The sequence below is a fragment of the Pleurodeles waltl genome, chromosome 12, assembly GCF_031143425.1.
Source record: "Pleurodeles waltl isolate 20211129_DDA chromosome 12, aPleWal1.hap1.20221129, whole genome shotgun sequence".
Classification (NCBI taxonomy): domain Eukaryota; kingdom Metazoa; phylum Chordata; class Amphibia; order Caudata; family Salamandridae; genus Pleurodeles; species Pleurodeles waltl.
Genome location: NC_090451.1, coordinates 120,405,093 through 120,413,466, shown reverse-complemented (window position 1 = coordinate 120,413,466; position 8,374 = coordinate 120,405,093). Strand labels below are relative to the sequence as shown.

The 8,374-nt window shown below is 38.8% G+C and overlaps 3 non-coding genes across 3 annotated transcripts; all 3 read left to right on the top strand.

Moving 5' to 3' along the window:
• The first annotated feature begins 1,602 nt into the window (after positions 1-1,602).
• TRNAS-GCU (transfer RNA serine (anticodon GCU)) lies at positions 1,603-1,684 on the top strand. Its single transcript has one exon. It is a non-coding gene; the product is annotated as a tRNA-Ser (tRNA).
• A 2,564-nt stretch (positions 1,685-4,248) lies between these two features.
• TRNAS-GCU (transfer RNA serine (anticodon GCU)) lies at positions 4,249-4,330 on the top strand. The gene has a single exon. It is a non-coding gene; the product is annotated as a tRNA-Ser (tRNA).
• A 2,564-nt stretch (positions 4,331-6,894) lies between these two features.
• On the top strand, positions 6,895-6,976 carry TRNAS-GCU (transfer RNA serine (anticodon GCU)). The gene has a single exon. It is a non-coding gene; the product is annotated as a tRNA-Ser (tRNA).
• Positions 6,977-8,374: the final 1,398 nt, after the last annotated feature.

Sequence of the window (8,374 nt, the reverse complement as noted above, 5' to 3'; positions counted from 1 at the left end):
CCATTCTACTGAGCCATTTAGGCCATTTCCTTTGAGGCTTTGCCGTTTGTTCGTCCTGATACTCTAAACCACCCTTTCCTTATTCCTTACCTGATACTCATATCTCCTCTATATGAGGGGAGTTCTTGTTCCTCAGCTATGCAATACAGAGGCTTTGCCCTCTCCTATCTTTGCTGATGGTGAAAACGACTGATGCCCTGAGGACAAAGACTGACGCTGTTTGCTGATCCGTTGGATGGGTAACTATCTGATGAAAATTGTAATTGTCGGCTTGCCTTTTCTTTCTCAGTACCAACTGCTCTTTAATAGAGGCCATAGTTAGATGTTTTCCAAATTTGTGTTTGCTAAATTGTTTTGCATGAAGCCCAACATGCTGATTCTAATTTGAGGTTAGTTAAGGTGTTCACTAAAATCTGACGCAAATAGACAAATTACTGAGTTCTTGCTTTTTTGAATCACGCACTACTGAGACTTTGCTAAGTTGGTTCTTATTAATGATGTGTTAATACTGAGTGAATATTCTCCATGCATTGATTAATTGCATTTCTAATTGCAAATCTGAAGAGTTACTAATGAGATGAATTGCCGATGAGATTAACAGAAATGACTTTAGATTGTAACCAATAGGGAAATAAGTATCCTAACACTTAACTAAATTGGTGTTTTTATTCATGACTGAAAGGTCATGGTGTGTTCACTTTATTGACTCTCATTAAAGGTTATTGATTAGCATGATGATTAGTTATTGCGATTGTTGTTGAGATATTGATCCATTGATTTGTGATGCCAAAAGACATCTCGTACTGGGAAGTCCCCGAACGTAGTCCAAAAGGTTCATCGACCTAGGCGTGTCTCCTTGTAAGTTTACTTATCAAGGCCGTGATGCGCTATCACTAATAAAAAGTCATCTGATCTGTTGCTGCTGAGTCATCGTCAACGAAAACCACCAAGATATTACTTCAATGTGGTGTAATTACGACTGCCTGAGTTTTATGCGTTACGTGAGCAGTCGGACAGCAATTTATTTAGCTCAAAAATATTTCTTGTTGATGCACGTACGTTTTTAAACTGAAGTGTCAAAGCTGTAGCGGCAATACTCCCAGTTTAGGCGGTTTTATAAACTAAGTTTTACTTTCTTCCACTTAAAACGTTTTGCAGAACAATGCACATTAAATGGGAAGGCAGTTTTCCTTATTTGTGTACTATTTGCTGCCTAATGTTGACATGTAAGCACCCCAACAATGAATGACACCTAGAGACTCGAAAGCACCATACCAGTAAAATATTTGTATGAAATTGCACTTTAAATCCACGTACAACTGAAATAAAGCAATCTTAGCTCATTTGAGGGTAGTGTGACAGTAGATCACCTATGGATGGAACACGTTTGGAATGTATAATTTTCATGATTCCATTACATATATGATATAAATTCAAGCTGAAGTAGGGAAGGACAACAAGGTCATTTAGAGCAAAGCTGAAGACAACAAGTTGCCATAACAATCTGTAAATATATGCTCTTTATTATGTGTGGACAACTATCACCTCATAGAACACATTTCGGCTACTATATTTTTTCCTCCTGAAAGCTGACCTTTACACGATAAGGTGGCCGAGTGGTTAAGGCGATGGACTGCTAATCCTTTGTGCTCTGCATGTGTGGGTTCAAATCCCACCCTTGTCGGTTTATTATTGTGTGTTTACTTTTTAATATGCGGTATGTCTGGTTTAACCCTATTTTATGTGAAAGTTAAATTACGTATCCCATGGTATTTCGGACAGTACAATGCCTCGGTTTGGAAACACCGCTCAGGTGAGCACTGTGCTTAGGCATTACTGTAAACAGCGCCGGCCGGGTTCTGTGCATGAATCACAAATTCTTTCCTCAGGCGGAGGGTTGTTAAGTTGGGGGACGTAGAAGTTTGCAATATATTGTGTAATGAAACTGCATGGAAAATGTGTTAATGTAGAAATAATGCACACGTTTAAAATGTGCCCACGGGGAGTGGCTACCAATGTATACGAAGACTAATGAAAGTTATTAATGCTGAATTAATTATGTACTGATGTTTTGAACTTGTATTAACATATCAAAATTGGAGTTATGTATTAGGAGTTTGTACATTAAGCACTAGGCCTTAGTTTAGCGAGGGTCTGGGCCTACATGCCTGGTCTCATATTAAACTGTGTTTTTCTAACGTGCAATGTGCTGTTTTCCCGAAGGACACGAAACTGTACTTTTCCAGAAGCTAGAGATGTGTGTAGCTGTAGTAAATTCTTTCTCATGGGACCCGACTTGCTCAAGGAGACATTCTTGCTGAATGCAACAGTGTAATTCGTAACAGGTGCAAGGTTGCCTGGAGTAGGAGAAAACAATGGAACTACTGACTGGTGCGTAAAGTGTAACTTTTCTTACCTGACATTCCAACCGATGAAGACGTCAATAACATGGGCCAATCAACGACATGTGAACTATGGTTTGTGGAAAATTCTGGTGAAATGCGTGAATAATTATTGGACAGAGATAACGATGCACAAATTATTATCCAACGAGGAATTAGGAGTACATTAGACAGTTTTGATTAAACATATGACCTGAGCAGAAATCAGCTATTTATTGGACATTCCACTCCAACCCATTCTTTGCCATTCTACTGAGCCATTTAGGCCATTTCCTTTGAGACTTTGCCGTTTGTTCGTCCTGATACTCTAAACCACCCTTTACTTATTCCTTACCTGATACTCATATCTCCTCTATATGAGGGGAGTTCTTGTTCCTCAGCTATGCAATACAGAGGCTTTGCCCTGTCCTATCTTTGCTGATGGTGAAAACGACTGATGCCCTGAGGACAAAGACTGACGCTGTTTGCTGATCCGTTGGATGGGTAACTATCTGATGAAAATTTTAATTGTCGGCTTGCCTTTTCTTTCTCGGTACCAACTGCTCTTTGATAGAGGCCATAGTTAGATGTTTTCCAAATTTGTGTTTGCTAAATTGTTTTGCATGAAGCCCAACATGCTGATTCTAATTTGAGGTTAGTTAAGGTGTTCACTAAAATCTGACGCAAATAGACAAATTACTGAGTTCTTGCTTTTTTGAATCATGCACTACTGAGACTTTGCTAAGTTGGTTCTTATTAATGATGTGTTAATACTGAGTGAATATTCTCCATGCATTGATTAATTGCATTTCTAATTGCAAATCTGAAGAGTTACTAATGAGATGAATTGCTGATGAGATTAACAGAAATGACTTTAGATTGTAACCAATAGGGAAATAAGTATCCTAACACTTAACTAAATTGGTGTTTTTATTCAGGACTGAAAGGTCCTGGTGTGTTCACTTTATTGACTCTCATTAAAGGTTATTGATTAGCATGATGATTAGTTATTGCGATTGTTGTTGAGATATTGATCCATTGATTTGTGATGCCAAAAGACATCTCGTACTGGGAAGTCCCTGAACGTAGTCCAAAAGGTTCATCGACCTAGGCGTGTCTCCTTGTAAGTTTACTTATCAAGGCCGTGATGCGCTATCACTAATAAAAAGTCATCTGATCTGTTGCTGCTGAGTCATCATCAATGAAAACCACCAAGATATAACTTCAATGTGGTGTAATTACGACTGCCTCAGTTTTATGCGTTACGTGAGCAGTCGGACAGCAATTTATTTAGCGCAAAAATATTTCTTGTTGATGCACGTACGTTTTTAAACTGAAGTGTCAAAGCTGTAGCGGCAATACTCCCAGTTTAGGCGGTTTTATGAACTAAGTTTTACTTTCTCCTACTTAAAATGTTTTGCAGAACAATGCACATTAAATGGGAAGGCAGTTTTCCTTATTTGTGTACTATTTGCTGCCTAATGTTGACATGTAAGCACCCCAACAATGAATGACACCTAGAGACTCGAAAGCACCATACCAGTAAAATATTTGTATGAAATTGCACTTTAAATCCACGTACAACTGAAATAAAGCAATCTTAGCTCATTTGAGGGTAGTGTGACAGTAGATCACCTATGGATGGAACACGTTTGGAATGTATAATTTTCATGATTCCATTACATATATGATATAAATTCAAGCTGAAGTAGGGAAGGACAACAAGGTCATTTAGAGCAAAGCTGAAGACAACAAGTTGCCATAACAATCTGTAAATATATGCTCTTTATTATGTGTGGACAACTATCACCTCATAGAACACATTTCGGCTACTATATTTTTTCCTCCTGAAAGCTGACCTTTACACGATAAGGTGGCCGAGTGGTTAAGGCGATGGACTGCTAATCCTTTGTGCTCTGCATGTGTGGGTTCAAATCCCACCCTTGTCGGTTTATTATTGTGTGTTTACTTTTTAATATGCGGTATGTCTGGTTTAACCCTATTTTATGTGAAAGTTAAATTACGTATCCCATGGTATTTCGGACAGTACAATGCCTCGGTTTGGAAACACCGCTCAGGTGAGCACTGTGCTTAGGCATTACTGTAAACAGCGCCGGCCGGGTTCTGTGCATGAATCACAAATTCTTTCCTCAGGCGGAGGGTTGTTAAGTTGGGGGACGTAGAAGTTTGCAATATATTGTGTAATGAAACTGCATGGAAAATGTGTTAATGTAGAAATAATGCACACGTTTAAAATGTGCCCACGGGGAGTGGCTACCAATGTATACGAAGACTAATGAAAGTTATTAATGCTGAATTAATTATGTACTGATGTTTTGAACTTGTATTAACATATCAAAATTGGAGTTATGTATTAGGAGTTTGTACATTAAGCACTAGGCCTTAGTTTAGCGAGGGTCTGGGCCTACATGCCTGGTCTCATATTAAACTGTGTTTTTCTAACGTGCAATGTGCTGTTTTCCCGAAGGACACGAAACTGTACTTTTCCAGAAGCTAGAGATGTGTGTAGCTGTAGTAAATTCTTTCTCATGGGACCCGACTTGCTCAAGGAGACATTCTTGCTGAATGCAACAGTGTAATTCGTAACAGGTGCAAGGTTGCCTGGAGTAGGAGAAAACAATGGAACTACTGACTGGTGCGTAAAGTGTAACTTTTCTTACCTGACATTCCAACCGATGAAGACGTCAATAACATGGGCCAATCAACGACATGTGAACTATGGTTTGTGGAAAATTCTGGTGAAATGCGTGAATAATTATAGGACAGAGATAACGATGCACAAATTATTATCCAACGAGGAATTAGGAGTACATTAGACAGTTTTGATTAAACATATGACCTGAGCAGAAATCAGCTATTTATTGGACATTCCACTCCAACCCATTCTTTGCCATTCTACTGAGCCATTTAGGCCATTTCCTTTGAGACTTTGCCGTTTGTTCGTCCTGATACTCTAAACCACCCTTTACTTATTCCTTACCTGATACTCATATCTCCTCTATATGAGGGGAGTTCTTGTTCCTCAGCTATGCAATACAGAGGCTTTGCCCTGTCCTATCTTTGCTGATGGTGAAAACGACTGATGCCCTGAGGACAAAGACTGACGCTGTTTGCTGATCCGTTGGATGGGTAACTATCTGATGAAAATTTTAATTGTCGGCTTGCCTTTTCTTTCTCGGTACCAACTGCTCTTTGATAGAGGCCATAGTTAGATGTTTTCCAAATTTGTGTTTGCTAAATTGTTTTGCATGAAGCCCAACATGCTGATTCTAATTTGAGGTTAGTTAAGGTGTTCACTAAAATCTGACGCAAATAGACAAATTACTGAGTTCTTGCTTTTTTGAATCATGCACTACTGAGACTTTGCTAAGTTGGTTCTTATTAATGATGTGTTAATACTGAGTGAATATTCTCCATGCATTGATTAATTGCATTTCTTATTGCAAATCTGAAGAGTTACTAATGAGATGAATTGCTGATGAGATTAACAGAAATGACTTTAGATTGTAACCAATAGGGAAATAAGTATCCTAACACTTAACTAAATTGGTGTTTTTATTCAGGACTGAAAGGTCCTGGTGTGTTCACTTTATTGACTCTCATTAAAGGTTATTGATTAGCATGATGATTAGTTATTGCGATTGTTGTTGAGATATTGATCCATTGATTTGTGATGCCAAAAGACATCTCGTACTGGGAAGTCCCTGAACGTAGTCCAAAAGGTTCATCGACCTAGGCGTGTCTCCTTGTAAGTTTACTTATCAAGGCCGTGATGCGCTATCACTAATAAAAAGTCATCTGATCTGTTGCTGCTGAGTCATCATCAATGAAAACCACCAAGATATAACTTCAATGTGGTGTAATTACGACTGCCTCAGTTTTATGCGTTACGTGAGCAGTCGGACAGCAATTTATTTAGCGCAAAAATATTTCTTGTTGATGCACGTACGTTTTTAAACTGAAGTGTCAAAGCTGTAGCGGCAATACTCCCAGTTTAGGCGGTTTTATAAACTAAGTTTTACTTTCTCCTACTTAAAATGTTTTGCAGAACAATGCACATTAAATGGGAAGGCAGTTTCACTTCTTTGTAAACTATTTGCTGCCTAATGTTGACATGTAAGCACCCCAACAATGAATGACACCTAGAGACTCGAAAGCACCATACCAGTAAAATATTTGTATGAAATTGCACTTTAAATCCACGTACAACTGAAATAAAGCAATCTTAGCTCATTTGAGGGTAGTGTGACAGTAGATCACATATGGATAGAACACGTTTGGAATGTGTAATTTTCATGATTCCATTACATATATCATATAAATTCAAGCTGAAGTAGGGAAGGACAACAAGGTCATTTAGAGCAAAGCTGAAGACAACAAGTTGCCATAACAATCTGTAAATATATGCTCTTTATTATGTGTGGACAACTATCACCTCATAGAACACATTTCGGCTACTATATTTTTTCCTCCTGAAAGCTGACCTTTACACGATAAGGTGGCCGAGTGGTTAAGGCGATGGACTGCTAATCCTTTGTGCTCTGCATGTGTGGGTTCAAATCCCACCCTTGTCGGTTTATTATTGTGTGTTTACTTTTTAATATGCGGTATGTCTGGTTTAACCCTATTTTATGTGAAAGTTAAATTACGTATCCCATGGTATTTCGGACAGTACAATGCCTCGGTTTGGAAACACCGCTCAGGTGAGCACTGTGCTTAGGCATTACTGTAAACAGCGCCGGCCAGGTTCTGTGCATGAATCACAAATTCTTTCCTCAGGCGGAGGGTTGTTAAGTTGGGGGACGTAGAAGTTTGCAATATATTGTATAATGAAACTGCATGGAAAATGTGTTAATGTAGAAATAATGCACACGTTTAAAATGTGCCCACGGGGAGTGGCTACCAATGTATACGAAGACTAATGAAAGTTATTAATGCTGAATTAATTATGTACTGATGTTTTGAACTTGTATTAACATATCAAAATTGGAGTTATGTATTAGGAGTTTGTACATTAAGCACTAGGCCTTAGTTTAGCGAGGGTCTGGGCCTACATGCCTGGTCTCATATTAAACTGTGTTTTTCTAACGTGCAATGTGCTGTTTTCCCGAAGGACACGAAACTGTACTTTTCCAGAAGCTAGAGATGTGTGTAGCTGTAGTAAATTCTTTCTCATGGGACCCGACTTGCTCAAGGAGACATTCTTGCTGAATGCAACAGTGTAATTCGTAACAGGTGCAAGGTTGCCTGGAGTAGGAGAAAACAATGGAACTACTGACTGGTGCGTAAAGTGTAACTTTTCTTACCTGACATTCCAACCGATGAAGACATCAATAACATGGGCCAATCAACGACATGTGATCTATGGTTTGTGGAAAATTCTGGAGAAATGCGTGAATAATTATTGGACAGAGATAACGATGCACAAATTATTATCCAACGAGGAATTAGGAGTAAATTAGACCGTTTTGATTTAACCATATGAACTGAGCAGAAATCAGCTATTTATTGGACATTCCACTCCAACCCATTCTTTGCCATTCTACTGAGCCATTTAGGCCATTTCCTTTGAGGCTTTGCCGTTTGTTCGTCCTGATACTCTAAACCACCCTTTCCTTATTCCTTACCTGATACTCATATCTCCTCTATATGAGGGGAGTTCTTGTTCCTCAGCTATGCAATACAGAGGCTTTGCCCTCTCCTATCTTTGCTGATGGTGAAAACGACTGATGCCCTGAGGACAAAGACTGACGCTGTTTGCTGATCCGTTGGATGGGTAACTATCTGATGAAAATTGTAATTGTCGGCTTGCCTTTTCTTTCTCAGTACCAACTGCTCTTTAATAGAGGCCATAGTTAGATGTTTTCCAAATTTGTGTTTGCTAAATTGTTTTGCATGAAGCCCAACATGCTGATTCTAATTTGAGGTTAGTTAAGGTGTTCACTAAAATCTGACGCAAATAGACAAATTAC